Below are 26831 nucleotides of genomic sequence, written 5' to 3' on the forward strand. Positions count from 1 at the left end.
GAGAGGAGAACAGAAGTCTAATGACCAGAGGGGTAGGGAGAGAGAAGAGAAGATAGGAACAAATTGGATGACAAGTACTAATACAGTTAGATAACAAGTACCAAAACAGTTAGATGGAAGAATTAGCTCTAATGTTCTATAGCATAGTAGGATAAATATATAGTCTACAACAACTTATTATGCATTGCAAAATACCTAGAGAGGAAGAGTTTGAAAGTTCTTAGTATGGAGAAACAATAATATTTGAGGAGATGCAAATTCTAATTACCCTGGCTTGATCTACACACTGTACACATATATTCAGTTATAATATAACGAGTAGAAATGTTATATCAAAAATTTTAACAGAAAAATATAAACATGATACGAATCTTAGTTTTGTTAAATCGCTTTATATTCCATTAGATTGTACTCTAATTCATTAAATTTTCTTCTATAGTAGGATGACTAGGCTGTGTATTACTTTGCTAGAGCTACCATAACTAAGTACAATAGACTGGGTGGCTTAAGTAATGGGAATTTGTTTTCTCAAAGCTCTAAGGCCTAGAAGTTCATGACCAAGGTATTGACAAGTTTAGTTTCTCCTGAGGTCTTTCTTCTTGGCTTGTAGATAGCTGCCTTCCTGTGTCCTCATATGGCCATTATTTTTCCTGATGTCTCATCCTCTTCTTATAAGGATGCCTCTCATACTGGATCAGGAGATAACTCTTATAGCCTTCTTTAACCTTAATGACTTCCCTAAAGGTTTCATGTCCAAATATGGGCACATTGAGAGTTACAGCCATAACTTGTGAATCTGGGAGAGAAGCATGATTCTGTCAATAACAAGTTGTTTCCAACTTTTTGGTAGTAAGAATCATGTTGATGATCAATTATGAAGTGATTTTTTATCTAATTACTTCCCTAGGATGTAATCCTAACAACGTAATTGCTAGATCAAGGGTTATATCATGTTTTAATATGTCTGACGTAAATTACAATTTCATATTAGAAGTCTTTTAGAAAGCTGTTTTTTTGTTTTGTTTTGCCTTTGAAATTCTACCTATAGAGTATGAGAATAAAAACAACCATGTTTAAGGAATGATATATCTGTGTTAAATTCTGTAACCCTGAACCTTGCCTCTTGAGTGTCCATGCCAAGGGACAAATGGCCTAAGACCACCATAGTTTCCAACACCAGACCACTAGCAGAAGTTTATTTGCTCATGACACCTAATCTGAGAAAGACAGAGGTAGAAAAACCTGGGCTGATGTGTTCTATTTCTTGATCTTCATTGCCCATACTGTAAGTCACTATTCCAATGTTTCACATTTCATTAATGGAAAGATAAAATCCAATTCCTCCCATTGACAAACAGAAATAAGGTGGGAAGGAATAAGAAAGAGAACAATCTGGTTAATTTGAGGAGGCCAGGAGGATGTCTCCTCTTACCTCTAAGTTAACACAGTAGAAGGAGAGCCTTATCCTACTCAGCATTCTTTCTGTAAATATTCCATTCTCCTGTCCCCTGCTGGTGTCAACTTACTCTAAATCTGAGAGGCACTGCAGGAAATTAAATATGGAATCATTGGTTGCTCTCTATTGTATTTTATCTCTGGAGACTTGTGCCTCTACAATGGGGTGAATATTTAAATTTGGAGGTGAAGAAGAGTCAAAATAGAAGCTTGATTCTCTCACACAAGGAACAGAGAGAGCTTAGCATAGCTTCTGGTATGGAGGAATCATGTAATGAATTGGATGCGTCAAGAATGAATGCAGTTTTGGTAAATGGAAACAATGCCTTGGGGAAGGTATCAAGAGAGGATGGAAAATGGCATGAGCAGAGAGGGCTGTTTAGAAGTGACATCATGACTTAAGAATAACTGTGTGATAATTACAGAATTAAACCAGTCATATTAAGTAGAACAGACAAAAAAAAAATACTATGAGGGATAATGTATTAAGTTGTCCATTAGCAGTCAGGGCTATGCTGATCAAGTCACCATTTCTCATAGTGTCCATTTCACTTCAGGAGGTTTCCTTTTTGGTGTTCAGTCAGTTGTCACCGATCAGGGAGAACATATGGTATTTGTCCCTTTGGGACTGGCTTACTTCACTCAGCATGATGTGTTCCAGATTCCTCCATTTTGTTGCAAATGACTGGATTTCGTTGTTTCTTACTGCGGTATAGTATTCTAAAGAATACATATCCCATAATTTCTTTATCCAGTCTACCATTGATGGGCATTTAGGTTGGTAGTATTTCAGGCATGGAAAGCCAAGACACTCTGGCAAAAAGATCTCTGTGAGTGAGATCCCAGTGGAAAGAACAGGTCTTCAAAGAGGGAGGTACCTTTCTCTGAAGGGAGGAGAGAACCTCCACTTTGACTATGACCTTGTCTAAACAAGATAAGAGTCGGAGAACTCAAGGGGCTTCCATAGCCTTGGAAACTCATGACTGGTGCATAGGGAGATTACTGATGCCATAAACAGGAGTGTCAATTTGTAAAGTCAACAACAGGAGTCACTGTGCACTTACTCCTCATGTAGGATCTCTGTCCTTAATGTGCTGTACACTGAGGCTTAATGCTATAACGAGTACTCAAACAGTATATTTCACTTTGTGTTTCTATGGGGGTGCAAACGATTGAAATCTTTACTTAATGCACACTAAACTGATCTTCTGTAAAAAAAAAAAAAAAAAAAAGAAATTATCAATTCCCAACTTGACTCTCACTGGGATTAAACATGACAATAGGTCTGATCTGATTTCATCATCATTTAAAAAAAAATCATCTATTATTTTTCACTTTATGTTTCTGTGTGGGAACAAACTGTTGAAATCCTTACTTAAGGTATACTAAGCTGATCTTCTGTATACTAAGATAATCGAAAATGAATCCTCATGTGAATGGAAGGGGAGAGGGAGTGGGAAAGGGGAGGGTGGTGGGTGGGAGGGACGGTATGGGGGGGAAAGCCATTGTAACCCATGAGTCGTACTTTGGAAATTTATATTCATTAAATAAAAGATAAAAAAAAAAAGAAGTGACATCATGAGTTGGTTATATTTAATGTTTCCTCCCATAAATTTTTTTTTAACTTTTATTTAATGAATATAAATTTCCAAAGTACTGCTTATAGGTTACAATGGCTTCCCCCCCATAACGTCCCTCCCACCCACAACCCTCCCCTTTCCCACTCCCTCTCCCCTTCCATTCACATCAAGATTCATTTTCGATTATCTTAATATACAGAAGATCAGCTTAGTATACATTAAGTAAGCTTTTCAACAGTTTGCTCCCACACAGAAACATAAAGTGAAAAATGATAGATGATTTTTTTTAAATGATGATGAAATCAGATCAGACCTATTGTCATGTTTAATCCCAGTGAGAGTCAAGTTGGGAGTTGATAGTTTCTTTTTTTTTTTTTTTTTTTACAGAGGATCAGTTTAGTATGTATTAAGTAAAGATTTCAACAGTTTGCACCCCCATAGAAACACAAAGTGAAATATATTGTTTGAGTACTCGTTATAGCATTAAATCTCAATGCACAGCACATTAAGGACAGAGATCCTACATGAGGAGTAAGTGCACAGTGACTCCTGTTGTTGACTTTACCAATTGACACTCCTGTCTATGGCATCAGTAATCTCCCTATGCTCCAGTCATGAGTTTCCAAGGCTATGGAAGCCCTCTGAATTCTCCGACTCTTATCTTGTTTAGACAAGGTCATAGTCAAAGTGGAGGTTCTCTCCTCCCTTCAGAGAAAGGTACCTCCTTCTTTGAAGACCTGTTCTTTCCACTGAGATCTCACTCACAGAGATCTTTTGCCAGAGTGTCTTGGATTTCCATGCCTGAAATACTCTCATGGGCTTTTCAGCCAGATCTGAATGCCTTTAGGGCTGATTCTGAGGCCAGAGTGCTATTTAGGAAATCTGCCATTCTATGAGTCTGCTGAGTATCTCACTTCCCATGTTACCTCCCACAAATTTTAACTCTATTTTAAAAAAATAAAGCCAGAGTATGTGAAGGTAGATAATTAGGCCGGCACCATGGCTCACTAGGCTAATCCTCTGCCTGCGGTGCTGGCACCCCGGGTTCTGGTCCCAGTTGGGGTGCCGGATTCTGTCCCGGTTGCCCCTCTTCCAGGCCAGCTCTCTGCTGTGGTCCGGAAAGGCAGTGGAGGATGGCCCAGGTGCTTGGGCCCTGCACCCGCGTGGGAGACCAGGAGGAAGCACCTGGCACCTGGCGCTCCTGGCTTCGGATCAGTGCAACGCTGGCTGTGGCGGCCATTGGGTGGTGAACCAACGGAAAAGGAAGACCTTTCTCTCTGTCTCTCTCTCTCACTGTCTAACTCTGCTTGTCAAAAAAAAAAAAAATTATAAATAAGCACCACATTAAAGTCACCTTGGATCAGCCAGTCAGACATCACAGTAGAACAGAAAATGTTTAAACACCCAGATACAGTGGCTGGCGCTGTGGCACAGTGGGTTAACACCCTGGCCTGAAGTGCTGGCATCCCATATGGGCGCCAGTTCTAGTCCCGGCTGCTCCTCTTCCGATCCAGCTCTCTGCTATGGCCTGGGAAAACAGTGGAGGATGGCCCAAGTCCTTGGGCCCCTGCACCCATGTGGGAGACCTGGAAGAAGCTCCTGGCTCCTGGCTTCAGATTGGTGCAGCTCCCGCCATTGCGCCCAACTGGGGAGTGAACCATCGGATGGAAGACCTCTTTCTCTCTCTCTCTGCCTCTCCTCTGTGTAACTCTTTCAAATAAATAAATAAATCTTTAAAAATAAATAAAATAAATAAACACCCAGATACAGATGACAGAGACAGTAACCAGCTGTGTGCCTCCAGGAAAACACACAACCCCTCTGAGTTTCAATCTCCTTTCATGACATATGAGAACATTAATACCAAGTTAACAGAATAATTGTCAGGCTTCAATGAGTTAATAGGCAAAACACCTAACAATCCACATAGCCCACCCCTCAGATGGGGGTTTCCCTTCCACTCCGGGAGCAGGAGGAGGGTTGTAAATTCTTCAAGGGCCTTTCAGTCTAGATGTGGAATCTAGATGTTCAAACGAGAATGTCTGAAACAAGGAGAACAATTATGCACTGAACAGTACAGTAGTGATTGCAAGCATGACAGGAATTCAGACAAAAGAGGGTCTGAGTGAGATGGACTACTCTGCCAGTGAAAGATCTGTCTGCTGTTGGATTAGAGATAGTTAGAGTCTGAGATAAGCAATATAAGAGTAGCAAATTGAGGACGGAGGGTATGGAATGTGGATGCTGGAGCAAAGTCTCAATATATGATAGCAATATTGAATTAAGCAATGGAAAAGTGGAACTCTTTATCTGATCTATAATGTCTGGAAAGAGAAACTCATGCTCATAATAGATACATCAAAGGTAACTAGAATGACTAAGAAGGATGATGGTGTATGTACTGTAAAACTGGAATAAAGGACAATATCTGTTTATCATAATAAATTTCAGAAATTCAGAAAAAAGATTTGTGAACACAAACCAACTGGTCACATTTTCAAAAAAAAAGAGAAATGATTCTAATGATTCTAATATTGGTTTTCACAACCATTAGTAACTAGAGTGTCAAGAATGCTTTTTTTTTTTTTCTATTTGCGGTGATGACACAATTATTTTGGTTTGCTTGATTGGGTGCTGGGGCTTTTCCTTCAGTATCATCACAGCTTTGAGAGTGGCAGGACAGCAATGCCGGTCTTCACCTGGCTTTTCCAAATCCTAGGGTTTTCACATGCTGTGGGTATTTGTGATTAACATTTTTAAATTCATATTAAAACAAAAAAACCAAGGAACAAAAGAATCATTCACTTTAATGATGAAAATTTATGAGGCCTGCCTTCTACTTAATATCCACTGTAAAATGTCAGGTGAAGGCAACTTTAAATGTTCTGTTTGGTTTACTCATTTTCTTATTAACCATGTCATGCATTTGTATATTCACTGGAAAAACCTTAGCAAGCACAGATAAACAAAATGGAAAACAAACAGAAAAAAGTGATCATATTTCTACTACCCCAACACTTTTTGTTTTTGTATTTCCTTCAAGTCTATTTTTAACAATGCACATACATATTTTACTAGATATAGCATTTTCAAATCCACATTTTAATGCATTTTGAATGTCTCCACATGTCATTAAAATTTGTTTTTAGCTGGAACAGTTCTTAAAGCCTGTATGATAAATACCTTCTGTGATGCTCTGTCACCCTGTCATCACTATTCCAAACAATCAAGCCAGTGTGATGCAGTTTTCCATTGTGTAGCTGGATACCCCAGACTTGGAGGTTAAGGTAACACGCATGTGGAGCCATCAGTAGTCCCCACATTCCTTCCTGGGCTCCAACCACCCCCTCATTTGTGCTCCTCTCTCTTTTATCCTTTTCACTCCCCACCTCATTTCCCTCAAGGAGACTGCAGGCTAATGGGAGAACAGATTAGACCCATAAATAATTGTATTCACTGCCACTGGCAAATAGAGAGTAAATAAAGACTTTAGTTGCCAGAAGAGAATTTCTTCAGTAGGCTTGGAAATATACCCATACCTCTGAAAGCAAAATAATAACAAGGTGCTTATATATACACATACATATTTATTCAACATTGACGATTTTAATATTTTAATGCTTTTAAATATATTTTAATATAAATATATTTAATAGATATATAAATATATAGTTAAATTTTTCCCTTTTGAGAGAAGTTCCAAAAAGGAGAGGATATAATCTATTTTAAAAATTGAAAAAATAAAAATGAAAAATCCTGTCCAAGGCATAAGCTACTAAGGCACAACAAGTTAAGTCACCATCTAGGATGCTCATATTCTATATTGGAGTGCCTAGGATTGAGTTCTGTCTCTGCTTCTTATCTAGCTTCCTGCTAACACCCTGGGAGGGTTCAGGTGATAGTTCAAGTACTTGAGTCCTTGCCACCAACCTGAGACACCCAGAAGGAGTTCCAGGCTTCCAGCTTTGACCTGGCCCAGCTCTGACTGTTAGGGGAATGACCCAGTAGACTGAAGCACTTGTGTTTGCTCGCTTCTCTCTCTTTCTCTCTCGCTCTAGCTCTCGCTCTCACTCTGTCATCCTGCCTTTCAAGTAAATAATAAACATAAATAAATAAAACCTTAAAATAAAAGAATCCTGTCAAGGTTGCCTACTTGGTTCCTATAGTTAGTGGATAGCTGAACAAAGAGTAAACCTAGAGTTTCTGAATCTGATTTTATGCCTCTGCATTATGTCACAATGAGTCACTCTAAAAAAAATCATAGTCAGACCAAGTAAGCCCAATACCAAGACAACAATATTGAAAAAAATGAATACTCATGCTTGTCAAGTGTGGGGCTTCTCTGATTATCAAGAGATATTCTGACACTACTGAGAAAGTGGAGAGAGGAAAAAGTTATTCTTTAGCCTTTCATTTGATTTTTTTCCAAGCAGAGCTATATTCATACTTTGATTAAAATAACATGCATATGGTTAAGCTGGCTTCCAACATGGTCTCTAAAAAAGGAAACTCAGACAATAACCTTCTGAATGTACAAGAGCAAATACTTTGCAGGGCAGAGAATGCTGCTGCCTTGGAGCTCCACTTACCATAGATTCATAATGTTGAGTGGAAAGAGACCTTAAATCTAATCTAATAAGCCAGGAAACCTCTCAATAACTTTTTATGTCAATCGGTCATTCACCTTGAACTTGAACAATAGCACTTATGGATGCACTGTCTGGACTGAAGCACCAAAAAAGTAAATCTTGTCCCTGTATGCATGAGTCTAAGTAGCCTTACAACATAACACATTCTATATATTTGTGATATATACTTTGGATTTAATGATCAGTTTTATAAACTGAATAACAGCATCTCTGTCTCTGTTTTTCACACACACACACATACACAGAGAGAGAGAGAGAGCACACAAAAAATAACAGACCAATATTTATTATCATGAGAAGTGTTTTTTTATGACAAGGGACTGGCAAAACACATGACCAGTGGTCACAGAGTTATAAACCTGTTTATAGCTGAAAGAGGCCTTCATGTAGATAATCTAGGCCCAGACTTGCTTTCCACTTAAGGGGCAATAGAGTTTAAGGGATTTGCAATGGTTTTATAGAGTCTGCCTGCACCAAGACCGTTTGCAGATTGTTTAACACTGATGTTGGCTTACTGATAACTGTAGCTCAGAGAAGGAAAACACCAAAGTGAAGGCAAGTGAACCAAGATCAATAGTTTCATTAAAAACCCACTGACCTTTTCCCCTCTGGGATTACATGTTTCCTTGCTTTCTGTGTTACTTTTTCTGTATCAAATACAGAAAAAATATATAATAATGAGAGTCCCTTGACTCTAACTGGAATCAATGTACCTAACATGTTTTCCAATACTTAACCCTGCATAGGCCCTCATTAGATTCACATGCAAGGAAGAGTTCAAATGGGGGGAGGGGACTTTTAGGAAGTCATTCATAATTTTCCTTTCAGAATTTAGCTGTCATTCTTTACTTCAATTTTATAATCTGCTTTTTAAGATACCTCAATTGATAAAGCTTCAAGAACGTTCAAATTCCAAGCAGAGCAAGCCACTCGTGCACTAGGAGATTTGTCTGTGTGGTTTGGTTTTGCTTTATTTTAAAAATCCATACTCAGCGTTATTTCCTATTAATGGCCATTTGTGGTTTGATTCTGTGTTGCAGTAACTTTCTTTTATAACTTTAAAGTGAGGTCAGTTACCATAGCCCTCCCTCCCTACACACTTGCAGGTGCTTAACTTCCATCTTCATGAATTTCCTGCCTTAATTGATGTGCCTAGCCTATATACATTCTTATATAGTTTTTCACATGTTCTATACCCAATTTGCAAGCGTTGCTATGTTCTGATACAGTCCTCCCAGCATAATTTTGTGCCTAAATGCTTACTGTGTACTAAACTTCTACGGTTGAGTCTTACTCATCTTACAGGGCTTCTCATTCACTTACTTCTCCCCACACACGAACCCAACTAAAAACAAACCATAAAGAACACTGATCTGTGTTTAGTTTGAAGAACTTTTTGAAATTATATTTTAATTCAAAATATATAAATATCTGGTTCATAGTTAAGCAGGTTTACTGGGTGATGTCTTAAAAAAACATCCAATTTTGAGTTAGTAATTCACATGAGAAATAAGACATTTAAATTGACATTTACCATTGAGATAGGTTTGGTCAGATAGTATTAAAATGTACTATAGTAGTACTGTATAGCATTACAATGTATAATATTTAGCAACAGGAAAAAAGGTACTATTAAAAATTCATATTCCATTTTTGTTTTTCAATAAATAATATGATTTAACTTAAGTAAGACTCCTTATGTTGATGGCACATGTTAAAGTATCATTTTGTTTGAAGCCAAATCCTTTGATGGCTGAAAAGGAAAACCATAGTATACTAATATTTGTAAAGTGTTATCATTAACTTTTTGTTCATAGACCTATCTCCCTACTACTCTAAAAGCCTTTTTTGAGAACACAGTCCTTATCTTTATCCCCATACCTAGCATAAAGACAGGCACCCAGAACCTTTCAGTAAGTCATTTATTTATCAGCTGGTGGTACTCCGGCATGTTCTTTAACCTATCATTATCTTAGATTCTTCAACTAAGGAGATAGAAGGGCGATACTATAGAACGAACCATGGAGATATTATACTTATATAGTGTTCAGAATTTCACCTGGCACACAGCAAGTGTGAATTCAAATCTACTCCCTTGCACAAGTCAGAGTGCTTCCATTCACAGAATCCCCCCTGGAGTGGTGCCATTTCCGACCCCACTCCTAAAGTGTGAGCCGTCATCATTGCCATTATTATTGGGCCCAGGAATGGAAAGATACTGCTTTATCTAAACTTTAAAGAGGATAGTAAAGTGGATTTTTTATGATGAGGATAAGTGTGCATATCTCCTAAAGGGAAAAAAAATTTGTGTAGGGGCCATCGCTGTGGTGCAGCAGGTTAACGCCCCGGCCTGAAGCACTGGCATCCCTAATGGACACAGGTTCAAGCCCAACTGCTCCACTTCCGATCCAGCTCTCTGCTATGGCCTGTGAAAGCAGTGGAAGATGGCCCAAGTCCTTGGGCCCCTGCACCCACATGGGAGACCCAATAGAAGCTCCTGGCTCCTGGCTTCTGATCAGTGCAGCTCCGGTCACTGCGGCCAATTGGGGGGTGAACCATCCGATGGAAGACCTCTCTCTCTCTCTCTCTCTCTTTCTCTGCCTCTCCTCTCTCTGTGTAACTCTGACTTTCAAATTAATAAACAAATCTTAAAAAAATTTTTGTGTAGATTTCTGTCCTCATATGTAATAATCCTTGAGATTTTTCCATAAAAATGTATCATGACTGAGCTATATAGGGTTGGACTTAGACCTGTGCCTTGTTACCACAGATTCTACTATCTACAATGAAATAAAACCATGAGAGACTAATGACAATAGGATGCCACTACCCAAATTGAAATTTTAGCTTTTAAAGAAATTCTCGATCATTGATATTTAAACTATTTTGAGACAAGATTTTTGTCTCTACACTGTAGGAGGATGCCCCATCGGTATTTTGTGCACAGAGGATCCTGTCCTCCTTGGCTTTCCTTTTCTCTCTGGTGCTCACCAGAAACACCGGCATTATACGTAGAAACTCATTTAGAATCTGTAATCCAGGTACAGCAAAACTCCCATTTTTCCAGAATCCTGCAGAGTAGCTCCGGATAATCAAATATTTGTAATTATGGATGATTTAAAAATTTTGATGACAAAAAAATTTCCTTTAAAAATGTTCACCATTAATTAAATAAATAAAAGGGATTAGAGTAACTTAAAATAATGGAAATGCCAAACAAAAATATTTCTTATAAATTTACCACCCAGAATTAATCCCTTCTGAATATTTTTATTTGTGTTATATTGGTCCTTTTCAGAGATGTGTATGTGTTTGTGTATTTATTTTTTCCTTTTAACAAAATTGGGATTGAATTCCATTTTTTGATTTTTGCTTTTTCCTTAATCTTGATATGTTTTCCTGCATCACTAAGCATTTTTTTACAGCATACTATTTAAAGAGCTTCACTGTATTCCACATTTAGGATAAGTCCCAATTAGTTTACCATCTTTACTTGATCTGCATACAAAGACAACATAATCAACATTTCAATCTTCTCTCATCTAAAATCTAAAAATTTGTTACGCATGCTGTCATTCATAGTAAGCAAAAAACAATAAGACTAAGAAAATAAAGAAACAAAAGAAACACACAAACATGAGTTTCATGATTGGTATAATGGAAACTTTTAGACCACAGGAACCATATTGTTCATGCATTATATTCTGTGGTTTGTTATCCTCAGTCTGTTTCGCAGTTGGGAATTTTCCTAGTAATGAAATTCCTAGGAAACTGCTCTGTGAATCTCTGTGGAAGAAAGGAAAATATTCATAGTTTACAAGACTATAAAAAACAGCACAAAATTATATTCTGCTTATTTATTGCTTAAAGAGAGAAGTAAAGAAAACTAGGAATTTTCTTTTAAATAAATAATTAATGCCTGTTAAAATAATTTCATAAAAAGAATTCTGTATTGCACAAATATATACAATTTGTATATGGTCTCTTAATAATTATTTAAACGTGAAATTTCCAAATGGTTTATTCTAGGACTGGGATTCATTTAGTCCTGCATTATCTTTCCTTCCTGATGAAACTGGCTGAGTATCCTTTGTTCATTTGTGTAAATTTTTGCAGAATGTTGCTATCATTTGTAGCAAGAGTTAGGTCTTGATTAATATTTAATAGTAATTATGACATTAAAATACATTGCTGTTTTCCATCATTTACTTTCATTTTTAGGATCATAATCAAGTTTTCATTGAAAGAGAGAAGTCAGCTTATTTGTTAAGGGCAGCTTTGGAGTCAGACAGCCTTAGGTCAAAATCTAGTTCCATCAGTTTATTAGTTTGATGATTCAGTAATTTTTTTTTTTTTTTTTTTTTTTTTTGACAGGCAGAGTGGACAGTGAGAGAGACAGAGAGAAAGGTCTTCCTTTGCCGTTTTGGTTCACCCTCCAATGGCCGCCGCGGCCGGATGGCAGGAGCCAGGTGCTTCTCCTGGTCTCCCATGGGGTGCAGGGCCCAAGCACTTGGGTATCCTCCACTGCACTCCTGGGCCACAGCAGAGAGCTGGCCTGGAAGAGGGGCAACCGGGACAGAATCCGGCACCCCAACCGGGACTAGAACCCGGTGTGCCAGCACTGCAAGGCGGAGGATTAGCCTAGTGAGCCGCGGCGCCGGCTCAGTAAGTATAAGTTGCTTCACTTCAATAAGGCTGTCTTAATTATGTATAAAATAGGTATGGTATTATCCTCTTCAACTTGTGTTATACAAAGTATGCAATAATTTTAGCACATTCTAAACAAACAAGATCCAACACAGCCACAAAGACTAATATTCACATCAAATATGTTTTGAAAAAAAAAAATCTTTCAACATTTTTTAGATTCAGTGCAAAAAAAAAATCAATACATCTCCATAATCCATATTTGTTGGTACAACTATTATTAAATTTGATTCACCAAATGAAAGATACAGCTTAAGAGAAGGAAGGAAACGTTGAATACCAATTAAAGCCATCTTCATCAATGTGTCTATTAACAGTTCAAGCCCATTACTTAGAAGCCATGGTGGTCAAGTCACAGAAACAGACTTCTAAAGGGAGCTGTGATGCTATTCATGAACTCTCTGTATTTGTTACACATGTTAATATTCTATTAAGATTTGGCCCTTTTCCCCTTAAAAAACTAAATTCCTTTTGGATAGGGATCAAGACTAATAACTGGAAGAGTATGCATGACTTCTGTTTTGATCTTCAGTGAAGCTTTTATGCTATTGATGATGATAGTAATGACACACTTGTAGGAATTATCTATTCCTATCACCCCATGAACACTCTACCAAAAACGTCTGTTGTCTTATTACATGTTTCTATACACAGACACCCATAGTTTGACTGACATTGATTGTATGTGCAAGGAAGGAAATGATAATGGTAACCAAAAGACCTAAGTTACATATATTAATATGTCTTCCCCTTCCTATATTCTTCTGAGGATTTAAGTACGAAAACTATTTGCTACATGTAAGATAAAGTAGTAAATATATATAAAGAACACTTTGGCCTACTGATTATGAAGGACATAAAATAAACAATTTATGGGACATAAGAGGAAACATTTGGAGCTGCAAATTGTCCTGTTGGAGTCTTTGTGATTGTCTGCAAACCAGATTCATAGCATTAACTTTCATACAGATAATGCATTTTTATCAAATGTTTGTTCGTTTTCCCTTTTGTTATTCTTGGTGTTCACTTTTGCCTTCTTTGTTAATTAAATCTGAGTGCTGACCTGAACAATAAGCATCAATGAGGACAGACACTCACTGTCTGGAGGGGCACACACGGTAGAGAACAAACCCACCCAGAAGAGCACACGTTGTTCAACTCCAGATGTGCCTGCCATGAGGAAACGTGGGCTTCGTGGTGCCAGATTTTCTTATTTTTTTTTTTAAAGGAGGCAGATATTCTGATGCCTCTTGAAATGTCAAAATTATAAAATCTTAACATTTTACTCAGATTTGCCAACACAACATTGAGCAAGGTCTAGTCCACAAGGCTGTTTCTTAACTCTGTGCTGGAAAATCAGGTGGACCTTTCTTCAAGGACAGCCGTGAAATTCACTGACTGAAAGGCTTTGCCTAAGAGATGTAACCTACCACACCTTCATCTTCCACTTGCAAAATGGGAAGAAAAATATCTCCTTTACCAGACTGTGGTGAGGGTGTCAAAAACCAACATGGAGGAGAATATTCATCATGATAGACACATAAGTGTTGAAAGAATGCAACTATTTTTCTCCTTTTCTCAATATGTTAGAAAAAGTAAGCTATTCTGTTTTATTCTTTTCATACTTATGTATTCAGAGCATATTATACATACTTGTTACTATCCCATTCATTGCTGGAATAAATCATTTCTTCTAAAGAGTAGAAGTGTCTCACAAAATTTTCACACTGACCCAGACGATAGTACATCTTAAAAAAAAAAAAAAAAGTGTATCCCTGAAACAAATTCTTTTCTTCTGTGTCAACATCTACTTCTGTCATAAAGATCCTTTCACTGGTCAAACATTTGAGCACATCAAGAATGAGGCTAGGATGGCACCATGTGAACTGAGAACTGATCGATTCTGCTTAGATTCAATTGACTATGCAGCCAAAGATCAATGATTCAAAGCAAGAGAATTGTGCAAAATAAATATAGACAGTTAATCTTTTCAAGCTATACAAATATTAGTAAAAAAGACCACTGACCATCTAGAAGCAGCAATCTTGGCTCTTTTCTACCTTCCAGGTACCTTGGCTAAATCATTTAGACCTGATTTCAAAAACTCTAAGTACAGTGAAAGGAGAAAACTATAATATTCTCCATCACAGTTAAAAGAGAATGCACAGAATATGTAGTCAAACTGCCCAGATAAGGGCATTCATATGAATCAGTCATATTTCTGGTATGCGTTTGGACATTGGGATCTTTTAAACCTACAGAGGATAAAATCCTGAAGGTCACGCAGGGATGGCAGAATCGATTTCCCTTGTGGCAGGCTGGTATTTGCCTTTCTTATTTCACGGTATATCATTGTACCCTGTGGGCCTAAAATGTGAACAACACAGCTACAAAGACAGAAAGATGGGTAAAGCATGTCTAGTATGTACCATTAATAGGAGGAAAAGAGTTCCTTGTGGCTTCATTTTTAGAAAAGTTGGACTTATTTTTGAAGATTTCTAATGTTTAGGCATCCAGTTTGAAATATATAAGTTTCTAAATTTTTACAGATTATTTCATTAAGCAAAGTACTTTCTTAAAAAAGTTTGACAGAATTCAAACCTTTTCTGTAATCTAGCTAAAATCATATATTTCATAAAACACAAAATCCATCTTATGCTTAATTATCTACCTCTTAAATTACTCCTTAAGAGACACAGAGGACGAGTCTGAGCCAGGAGAGTCAGGCGATTCCTTCCCTTGGGTCTAGGTAGCCAGAGCTAAGCAAGTGATGGAGAAACCTCAATAATTCAAGAATATCCATTTTTATAACCTGTATTATCTAAGATATTTATAATAAAGCAAGTTTGAAGTCCTCAGTATCTTGACAACACTTCAAAGTAGAGAAGTCCTATATTTTCAGTCTTCCAGTTAGCAGCTTGTGAATTCTCAGGTGAATTTCAGGTGTGGTTTTTTAATATAATTCTCCAAATTGGTTATTAGTTTTTAAAAATGTGCTATCGATTGTTGTGCTCTTCATTCAAGGGCTTATTGGTAGAACGACACAATAGGCAAAACTATAGAGCACAACAGTCACTTAAAATATTTTGTCTAATTGTTTCCAATCAGTATTCTTGCATGGAAGAAAAAACCCCAATAATTTGGGTCTTGCAAAATGTATTCAAGTTGTTTTGCTTGACCTGGGGAATGACTTGAGGGCCTTAAAGTTGGACCAGTGATGACTATAGCACTCAGCTTTCTTTTGGAAGGTACCTCTCCATAAAATGTTGCACAACGAAAAGGCAGACAAGGAATGTGGGTGAGAAACATTTGCTTGGTTTGGACTTTGAGTGTGGTTGTACTGGGCTGCATTTTCCAGGAGAACATTTCCAGTGTGAAACAGAAGGTTTGATGACAATCTCTTTGCGTAGGCAGTGTTCACAGGCTTTTTTACTCATAATAATCTCAGCAAAATTTCCTTATTGACTTATTTTCCGACCAGATAGTGTCAGCTAAGCTTATATTTGGTTTTCCCTGTACACTTTAGACTCCAGAATTTCAAGAATTGTAGTGCATCCCAAAAAGATAACAAAGAGGCCAAAGAAAGAAAGACAACAAAACCTTTTTCCTCCTAGTGAACTGTTAGTGTATCAGCAGGTTAGGCACTCATAGAGATGGTATCCCTGGAAGTCTGATGTTTCTGTGTTTGCCAAATATATCTCTCTCTTACGTTTGCCAAATATATCTCTCTCTTACAAGTCACTCTTTCTAAGTTCAATTTCAAAACTTTCTTGAAAGTAGGATGCTACCTTAATTTATCTTTGGAGTAAGAAGTTTCCTGTTTCAGCTTAATTACTGGATATATTCCATGATCTATGTTGAGTGAATTGGCAAACAGATTTCTAGAATGCCAAAATATGTCTATATATCATGTAATTTTATGCTAGTAGTAATTAATTACTAGCTTGTTTTAATAAATAACAGTGAATTCTAAGGTGTATCCTTAATGATTTCTGATTTACTATTTAGTTCTTTAAAGGATAAAAAAAAAAGCAACTGAAGTATCTGTGGACTTTCTTATGTCCTGCTATATAATGAATAATCTCTAATGTTGAGATTTTTCTCTTAGTGACCTCCTGAGAACACACGCATATGAATGATATCCATTTTTTTTATAGCCTAAGTAAAAGGATGAGAGTCACAGTTTTAAGATCTATTAGCGAAAGTCTCTACGATCTTGAAGCAGAGGTCTGTTAGGGGAGCCTCCCTCTGTTCAGTCCGTCTTTCCTGAGCAGGCATGTTCTGCCAGGGCACTGACATTCATGCAAACAAGACAGTTTCCTTTTCTTCCCTCACAGAGCTTACATTCTAGTGAAGGGCAGAGAAAACCAAGGAAGCAAATAAATACCTCTGTAACTAAAACTTTTGATAAGTACTATGAAGAAAATACAGAGGGTGCAGGGAGTGGAAATGAAGATATAACCAGGAAATCATCTCCACAGAGCTTATTAAAGTTCAGACTAAAAGTACAAGACAGGGCCTTTGCTGTGGCATAGCGGGCTAAGACTTGGCCTGCGGCACCAGAATCCCATATGGGTGCCAGTTCGAGTCCCGGCTACTCCTCTTCCAATCCAGCTCTCTGCTATGGCCTGGGAAAGCAGTGAAAGCCCAAGTGATTAGACCCCTGCACCCAGTGACAGACCCTGAAGAAGCTCCTGGCTCCTGGCTTCAGATCAGCTCATCTCTGGCTGTTGCAGCCATCTGGAGAGTGAACCAGTGATGGAAGTCCTCTCTCTCTCTCTCCTCTGTCTGTAACTCTACCTCTCAAATAAATAAATACAAATGTTTTTAAAAAAATCTACAAGACAAACCTAATCATCTATATTTTTAAAGAGAGAAGAATCAGATGACCAGGAATTCACTCAGAAATTATTATATGTTCATTTATTGACTATGGCAGAAACACGCGATCACAACACAAGAAATAATGTGCCGGCGCCGCGGCTCACTAGGCTAATCCTCCACCTAGCGGCGCTGGCACACCAGGTTCTAGTCCCGGTCGGGGCGCCGGATTCTGTCCCGGTTGCCCCTCTTCCAGGCCAGCTCTCTTCTGTGGCTCGGGAGTGCAGTGGAGGATGGCCCAAGTGCTTGGGCCCTGCACCCCATGGGAGACCAGGATAAGTACCTGGCTCCTGCCATCGGATCAGCACGGTGCGCCGGCCGTGGCAGCCATTGGAGGGTGAACCAACAGCAAAGGAAGACCTTTCTCTCTCTCTCTCTCTCTCTCTCTCACTGTCCACTCTGCCTGTCAAAAAAAAAAAAAAAAAAAAAAAGAGAGAAAAAGAAAAAAGAAATAATGTGACATCTAATGTATGTTGTTTAAGATGATTCCATAAAAGACTTGAGTTGGCCACAGAAGTTAAAACTACAAAATGCACTATTTTCACAATGGAGGAAAATAATATGTATCCAAAGATATTTGTTTTTTTGATTTTTTAATTGTTTCTGATACATGCACCTGGTGAAATTCCTAGAGCTTTAAACAGGGTTTTCCCTACCTTGGGCTTAAAACTCATTCATTATCAGAAGACAAGAGACAGCCAAGGTTAATTTGATACCTATTGTGAGAGGCAGTGGCAGGAAGGGTAACAAAGCTCATATTTCCTGAAAATAATGCTTGGTTCACAGCTGCTGTAAATCAAGAATACACCTGTGTCATGAGAAGTATTTAAAAGCAAAGTGTAAAGACTCCCTACTGGGGGAAAAATAGCTTGAATTGTCAAGAAAAATGCACACAGAGATTAAAAATTTAAGAGAGACAAATCTAGATGACCAGCATATCTAAAGTAAAGGAAATATAAAACAAAATGTAGACTATGATCTATTTATGAAATTGTCTGTCCACAAGTGTTTCCATATGCATATAAACAATCTGAAAGGAAATATTCCAAAAGGCTGATAGTAATGATTTCTTGATGTAGGCTTGTGGGTGATTACATCTCCTTTTTATATATTTCTGTAATACCTTTTCCCAAAATGATGATGTATTATTTTTTGTTTGTTTTTGTTGTTGTTGTTGTTTTGACAGGCAGAGTTAGACAGTGAGAGAGAGAGACAGAGAGAAAGGTCTTCCTTCCGTTGGTTCACCCCAATATGGCCACAACGGCCGGCGCCTTGCGCCCATCCAAAGCCAGGAGCCAGGTGCTTCCTCCTGGTGTCCCATGTGGGTGCAGGGCCCAAGCACTTGGGGCATCCTCCACTGCCTTCCCGGGCCACAGCAGAGAGCTGGACTTGAAGAGGAGCAACCGAGACAGAATCCGGTGGCCCAACCGGGACTAGAACCTGGGGTGCTGGCGCCGCAGGCGGAGGATTAGCCTAGTGAGTCGTGGCGCCGGCCAGTGATGTATTATTTTTAAACATGAAAAAATATTTTAAAAATAAAATTTAATTGTATTAGTGAATAATTATTAAAAACAGAATGTCTTTAGGGTGATAGGCCTTCTTTTTACTGTAAGCTAATTAATAAAAATAAAAGACACTTTTTCCCAAATGGGGAATTACAATAATTCAGATGGAAAAATTTATTATTTGGCCAGGTCTGAATAACCAAGTAGTCAAAGTATGTTCCTGGGGCATAAAAAAAGAAAGGCTGACAAAAATAATTAGAATATTCTGAGAAAAAATATTCCCTTTTTGATATTGCAGAAAAGTATAGAAGTATTTCTCCAGGAAAATATTGTAACATCGTTGAGCTTATATTGTACACTTGTTTTATGAGTTGTATTTGTATTTCTAAAAATCTGTAGGAGGAAGGATGGTCAGTTCAGAAAAGTAGGAGACAGTAGAATATTTTTCAAGATTGAGGACCTGCAAGAATCTTAATTTGGTCCTAAATACCTAAAACAATGTTACCTCTAAACGTCTACGTCATTACAAATAAAAAACAATGCTTTGCTATAAAGTAAGTACATCTGAGTCCAACAAAGTTCTGATTTTCACTCCAATACATCCATGCTCTTATAAAATATGAAGAAGCCCACATTTTCTCCAAACTATTTGGAGTCATTTTTTTAAAGGTGGATACCCTAAGTACACACTTAATCTATCTGTCAATTCAAAATGATCAAAAACAAACAATGATACCTGAAATACTCAAATGAAAATACAAATAAATTCATTAAATAAAAGTTAAAAAAAGCAGATTTAATAGAATTTATATGCTGTATAGTTCAAAGTGACAAGATATTTTGTTATAGTTTATAACATGATAGATTTGGGCTCATGAAACTTGGGATCCAGGCTCAAGTAGGCTATTTACCAAACTAAAGTTAGGCCAAGTTCAATCTCCCAGAATCTGCTTCAACTTATTTAACATAATTATGATGATATCAACTTTGCTGATAGGATAGAATTGTTTGAAATATAAAATGAAAAAAAGAATGGAAAATGATTTTGAAAACTACAAAAGATTACATTATTGTAAGGCATAATAATGGTACTAATTATAATTATATTGTTTTTGTCAGTATCTATTTTACATGTGTATATCTTATATCCTCTAAGGAAATTCTATGCTACTGGCATATGTAAATTCTGTTGAGCATATAAGAGCTCTGCAAATAGTTATCACTCAATTAATTAATTCTTTCTGTTTGAAAACACATTTTCACTTGATAGAATGACATGTAAACAGGGAGAATTGTAACTGGACTTCTCAGAGGAACTACCAAGCATAATCTAGTTGTTGATTTCAATAAAAGCCTCTGTTGAGTTACATTGAAACTTCAGTGATAAATCTGATTTTCACTTAGGCTCTAACCATTGGAAACAAAGTGATAACCTCTATATGAACCAATGAGAAATGTAGGAAACAGTCTTTATTTTCCCAATATTTTCTAAGTCACCCTGAAAGACACTTGTAGCCTGTACATAAAGTTGAAATATATTATAATGCCAATCGAAAAAATAAGAAACATCCTGTTACAAAGCAAAAAAAAAAAAGTGTGTTTTAATTAAAACAAGTTTTACCACAGTCTTTCATATCAGTCAAAGTATACCCCACCAAGAATGGCATTTTCCATACAGTGTAAGAGTAAAATATACTGATTATTCAAACAGCACACATTTAAACAGCACATTTACGCAATCATTTCCATGTATCTTCCATATAATTTTTTCTCACTTCTACTTAATGGTTCTTGACTTTTTCTATATCTATATTTCAATAAATAACAAACTGCACATTTCAGAATTAACCATAGGGAGTAATTATAATATCATATTTGGCATCATAGATAAGAAAGAAAATCTCTTATGAACAGGACAAGGAGCAGTTCCCTGCATTTTGGGATTACTCACAAATTTCTGCAGGTAGATGATCAATCTGTTTCTTTAGAAGTGTCCAAATTCTGGTACTTAGAAGCCCATTACAATATGTGGTGTTACTGTTACAAGTATAGAAGTATCTAATGCTAAACAGCCAAAACATAATCTTCAGTGGATAATTTACTCTAGAAAAATCCAGAGGAGCAAGAATCTAGTTCATCTCAAATGCATATCCAGATAGTACATCTGGAGGTTTCAATGAGAAAAGAGCACACTGCCTTATCTGAGTACCCAGCTGACTACACACATATAACAAGGAACTTCTATATTTTATATTTCTAATCTTCATTGGCCATATTTTAGTTTCTAAGAAAATAAAAATAAGCAATGTCCCAGATAAAACCATCTGGTTATCTGAAACAAACAAATGCTTGTCACCTCTCATTTGTCTCTTCTTCAAACAAAATAATCCTACTTTTTTTTATCTTTCCTCAGAGTTCAATTTGCAATCCTTAAAATATACTTTATTTTTAGGTGGCCCCTCAGACAGGCCTCATAAGCATCTTAAGTTGCAGGATCAAAACCTAGATCTGTATACACATCAGTGTCTGGCCTGAAACAGTCTACTTACAGTGACTTCTAAACCCATGGCCTGTGGTGATTTGCCTCTCATCAAACTGTACCAACTTTGCCTATGAAACCACATTCAAACAAAAGACATAAAAACAAAGCCCCAGGATATCTGTTCATTGCATGAACGAGGGTGAGCTACTATGTGTCTTAATTTTTTCAAGTTTACTGTAGATATATTTGAAATTTTAATTTTGGAAGTCGAATTATCATTAAAAGATTCAGGATATGGTGCATTATAAAATTTTTGATATGACATATAAGCCCAGTGCTTCTTTCCTTGTCCTATTTAATGTAGTTTTTACAATTAGGCACATGGAACCTGAGTTTAGAGAGTTATGAATCTATATAATCTATGGCAAGTTATGAAAATATTAACTAAAGTCACTAACAAAGCTTCCCATGTATGTACCAAACAGGACAATTATTTTCAGAGAAATTAAGCTATAAACCTGATTCAAAGATCTGTAAAAATTGTAAATGGAAAGGGGAAAAGTGCATGAAATAAAATGCAAGATTAAAGCAAAACAATTACAACATAAAAAAGTTTGCACTGACAATGATATTAGAAAAGAGGCTGATGGATTAAAAAAAGCGTACACGATGAATGTAATATTACTAATTCACTTTTACCTGCAGGGATTGTCCTGGCTTTAATTCAACAACATCCATTATCCTGTAATGGAGCTGTATATACTACTCATCTCAGGCATGCTTAGTCCCCTGGAGTTGCCTTAAAGCCTTGACATAATAAAAGGTCAAGCTGATCCTAGCATGCATTGTAAACTACAATCACCCCCCCCCCCCCATTTCAGCTACAAGTCCCACATTCTCCCTGCTAACACTTGCTCACTTTTTTTCCATTTCATTGTATAAGCAGGCCAATTTGGAAATGGCTAGGCTAGCGTAGATGGGGACACCTAAATTTTCAAAATAATCCTACTTTCCTACTTAACCACTTACAGAAGCAGACCATAACACAACATTTGAGAGAACAGTAAAATGGTGCCTGGATACTGAAGGAATGAACAGCGAATAGCAGCACTCTAAAACCAAATGAATGCATTTCGTCTCCTAGCTCAGCTGTGTTTCTCGGGACACAAGGCTCAGACATAAAAAGGTTGAAGTAGAATTTCAGGAAAACCAATTTGTTTAAACATTCCATTGGCAAAATGCTGGATGCAAAATAATACCACAAGCCATGTCCCTTTACCACCGCTGTAAATTCAGGGCCCTCAAAATCACTCCCCTCAAATCCAATTAAAAATAAAGAGGCAAGCTATGAATTGGCATCTAGTTGTATGATACAGATCGAATGATAAGCATCTGTCCTAATGGGTCACAATGAAACTAAGGGAATAAATCTCACATTAATCCAAATGAAGCCAATGAATAATAATACAAGCCAGAAACTGTTTCAAAAAATATGCAATTACTTCCAAATATATAGGGACATTTATAACCCACAAAAACGCTTGCAAAGCACACTGCATATAAGCACTCTTCATAAATGCAATGTAAATGCTGGGGAACGTGTGTATGGATGATATGCATATCCTTATGGTGTATATGTTCACAACCAAACCTATGTCCTCAAATCAAACTCTGGATCTTGCAAATGGTTCCTCAACAACAGTACGTTCAAATATGAAATAGAATGCTGAATTCTGGAGCCACCTTTTCTTAGCAGTGAAGAAAAATAAGCCAAATCACCTTAAAATTAGTCCAGGAAGCTTACAAGATACCAAAGGTGTTTTTGAGGAAGGCCCAAAGCTGTATGTGAGAGCTGCAAATGAATTGATTCCTTTCAATAACACCCTTTCCTCCTGGTTAGCTCTTTTTCCACAAGCCCCCCCTCCCCATTCTGTTGCTAAGCTTGGTAGGAAAGGAACCAACTGGCTCTGTCTGTAGTCTGAGCCAGTTCAAGACAAAATCAGAACACCATTAAACACACACACACACACACACACACACACACACGCAAACGGATGCCGTCTCACTTCCCTCTTCCTGGCAGCCTTCCTCTCTCTCCATCCCCATCTCTGTCTCCATATCCCCACCCCCCTCCTCCTCACTCAGACTCAGGGATGGGAGTCATTGTTCATGTCCAGGCCACACACGTATATATAAGTCATGTAATAACAAGCTAAACCAAGAAGGGTGACCCACTGTCTCAGACTCACCATGCTGAGACCCGGAGAAGCTGCTGAAAGGAGGGAGAGATGCAAACTGAATCCATTTTCCCTGTGACCGATTCGGATGCAGCCTCCGAACCCAACATCAGCAGCGGCTGCTGGTCTTTTTCCCCTCCCTCTTTGGTTGGCGACGGTGCGAATGGGAACCACCCTTCCAGCCCCGCTAGAGTATCAGCAGTAGAGGCGGCAGCAGCGGCGGCGGCAGCAGCAGCAGCATCACCATTTGGGCCTCCTCCCTCTAGGAGGATGGGGTGAGCTCAGAAGCAGCCAGGAACTTGCAGCAGACACCTCCTCTGACTCCTCCCCCATCTCTCTCCCCCTCCCCCACGGCCCCACCCCTGCTGCGGTAGAGGCTGCCGGCCCAGCAGCTGCTGGTTGTCATGGCAACGACCAATGGTAAGCCACGGGCTAAGAGGAGGGGAGATGGGAGAAGCGAGCTGCAGGGGCTGGAGGGGAGCGAAGTTGGGGCTGGCGCTCTGAGAAATGATGCTCTTGGTCTCCGATCCTGGACTCCAGGTCGTCAGAGATGGGGCTAGGGTGCATACGCATGGAAGATAATAATTAAACTGAAATGAAGTGGAGATTGAAACGTATAAAACAGTTTAGTTGTACTTGGCATTTTCTATGGATTTCCAATAAAATGCATTAAAGTTGCTATCAGAAAAGATGACGACAAATGTGAAGAAAATTATTGTGACAGCAGATGATCATTACTCCAATTTTGTCCTTTCTGGAGCATCTTTTACTCAATAGCACTCAAGGTTGTTAAAAAGCCAGGTGAGTGGTTGGACTTTGCAAAAGATTCATAAGCTGATTTTTTTTCTTTCAGTGCTCCTGGCTTATTCTCAGGTGAATCACTTGGTTTCGCTGTTTTTCCAGCTCCTCTCTGAAGAGAACCTGGAAGTATTTAACACTCCTCTGAGAAAAGATAAACTGGAACAGAGGAGTGAGGTTCCTACAAACAAGCAGGATTCTCAGCAGCACCTGTTGGTGGACAGTTCCAAATCTTTCTAGTGTCAAACTACTGGAGTGTTTAATTGCCAGCAGGCAATTCCATGCCATTTTCATAGAGGCCCTTTTAGAGTTCCCAAACCAACTGGCAGTCGGGGTGGTAGGTGGGAAAAAGGGAAGTGAAATCAACAGTGTTGAGTCTACAGAAGTTCTGTTTCTAACTATAAATTATAGATGATGCTGTTGTGTATCCCATCCACTTGTGAGGATTGAGATAATTCTCTAAAAACACTTGGCTTGTAGTAAGTGTACAACAAATATTTTCTATAATTAGTACTATTAGTAGTGCAGTGTTTCACTGTAGCCACCACCTAATATAAACATACAAAAGAAGAATGTGGCAGTTTCAGGTAGAAGAAAAACAAAGGAAAGAAAGCATTAAACATGCGATGGCTGTAATAATGGTGATGATGATTGTAGTGGTGTTGGGAAAGACATGGAATCCTTAAGAGATTAAATGTGCTAAAAAATTTGGCAGTTGAAGACATTAATATTAGAGGAGTTAGATAAACTTCCAAAATTTGCCTGGCTAATAAACAGCAGAGCTAGAATTAAAACTGACTCTTCTAACACTACCATTTGCTCTCCCGACTGCTACACTTTGCTGCCACCTCTCCAGAGGATGGAGATGATCTTTATCTGAAATCCCATAGTTATTTACAGCTTGAAATGGGATTAATAAAGGTTTCAGGGACCATCTAGTCTCTACTTCTGGTGCCAGTATTTACTGTAGGTATGATTTAGGACCCATTAATTAACTTTCTTGAACCTATGTTTCTTCATCTGTAAACTGGAAGTAATCATAGAACCTCAAGTGTCATTGTGAGAAATCAAATGGGATGATGTACATAAAGTATGGGAATAATGTGTAGTGCCTAGTAAGAATTCAACGAATGTTAGCAATGATTGCTTGTTACTCATTCATAAGCAATTAATATTAAAACACAAGAGGACTTTTTCATGCATGGGGTTGCCCTTGATGCCAGGGACTTATTTTAAGAAAACTAACCTGACGGTAAATAGGTGGCCAAGGAAAGCCTTGCAGCTCTGCCCCAGCACTTGGCACTATCTCCAGTCCTCTCCAGGGAAAGCCTGCATCCTGCTTTGTGTAGTTACTGGCCTCTGCCTTCATCTAGTGCCAAACAGTCAATCACAACCAGCACTAACTTCCAAATCACCATCACATAAGTGTAAGTTGTGTAACAAAAAGTAATCAGTTGTGATCATCTCTGTTCTTTGTATATTCTCTGCAAACCATCTTCTGATTTCTCTACCAGGATAGTCCCTCCCTCTACCCTGCCCTACTCTACGTCTCCCCTCCTCTCTCTGCCTTTCTTTTTTTTTAAGATTTATTTTATTTATTTGAAAGTCAGAGTTACACAGAGAGAGGAGAGGCAGAGAGAGAAAGAGAGAGAGAGAGAGAGGTCTTCCATCTGATGGTTCACTCCCCAATTGGCCACAATGTCTGGAGCTGCACCAGTCCGAAGCCAGGAGCCAGGAGCTTCCTCCCGGTCTCCCACGCGAGTGCAGGAGCCCAAGGACTTGGGCCATTCTCTACTGCTGTCCCAGGCCATTCTCTACTGCTGTCCCAGGCCATAGCAGAGAGAAGGATGGGAAAAGGAGCAGCCAGGACTAGAACTGGCACCCATAGGGGATGCCAGCTCTTCAGGCCAGGGCATTAACCCACTGTGCCACAGCGTTTACCCCTCTCTCTCTCTGCCTTTCAATTAAAAAAGTCATTTACAAAACGTAAGCTATTGAAGGAGAGAGATTTCGGTTTGTTTATTTATGGCAAGCACCAGGGACATATTAGCTTGATGAATATTTGTTGATGAATAAACCACTAAATAAGTGAAACAAGTTTTATGTTACATCATGGATAGATAAGTTGTATAATTGTGCAGATATATGTTTGATATTTCTTATGATGAAAAATGAAAATCATTATATTAATTATCTTATTTAGGACACATGCAAAAGTTTTTTTAATAGCTATTAAAATGAAAACATTGCATATGTCTATTTGAACTCACCCAGCACGTACTCAGTGGTATGTGTGGTTCTCTTTGGGAAACACTGATTTCCTACTAAGAGCTTCTTGTCCAATAATACTAATGGTGATTAGACTGGGTTCTTTCCTGGGCCTTTCCAGCTTTGAATTCTGAATTCTATGAGATGTCTGAAAACGAACAGGTTATAGGTCTTAGCTCCAAAAAGAGGCATTAAAATTTCAGGAGAAACCACAGCATAATGGGAGGAAGCTGCAGAGTGTGGCTCTGGAGTCAGAGAGCCTGGGTTGA

General features: G+C 38.1%; 1 protein-coding gene across 2 annotated transcripts in view; it reads right to left on the bottom strand.

Moving 5' to 3' along the window:
- The window catches only part of JAKMIP2 (janus kinase and microtubule interacting protein 2), a 197152-nt gene extending 173327 nt beyond the window's left edge, over positions 1 to 23825 (bottom strand). For both annotated transcript variants that reach the window (XM_002710292.5, XM_089336039.1), the window contains exon 1: positions 23509 to 23825. The gene's annotated coding sequence lies outside the window, so the exon portion shown is untranslated. The remainder of the gene's footprint in view (positions 1 to 23508) is intronic.
- Between the last annotated feature and the right edge of the window lie 3006 nt (positions 23826 to 26831).

Source organism: Oryctolagus cuniculus, chromosome 6 (genome assembly GCF_051225735.1).
Source record: "Oryctolagus cuniculus isolate XC-2025 breed Fujian yellow rabbit chromosome 6, ASM5122573v1, whole genome shotgun sequence".
Taxonomy (NCBI): domain Eukaryota; kingdom Metazoa; phylum Chordata; class Mammalia; order Lagomorpha; family Leporidae; genus Oryctolagus; species Oryctolagus cuniculus.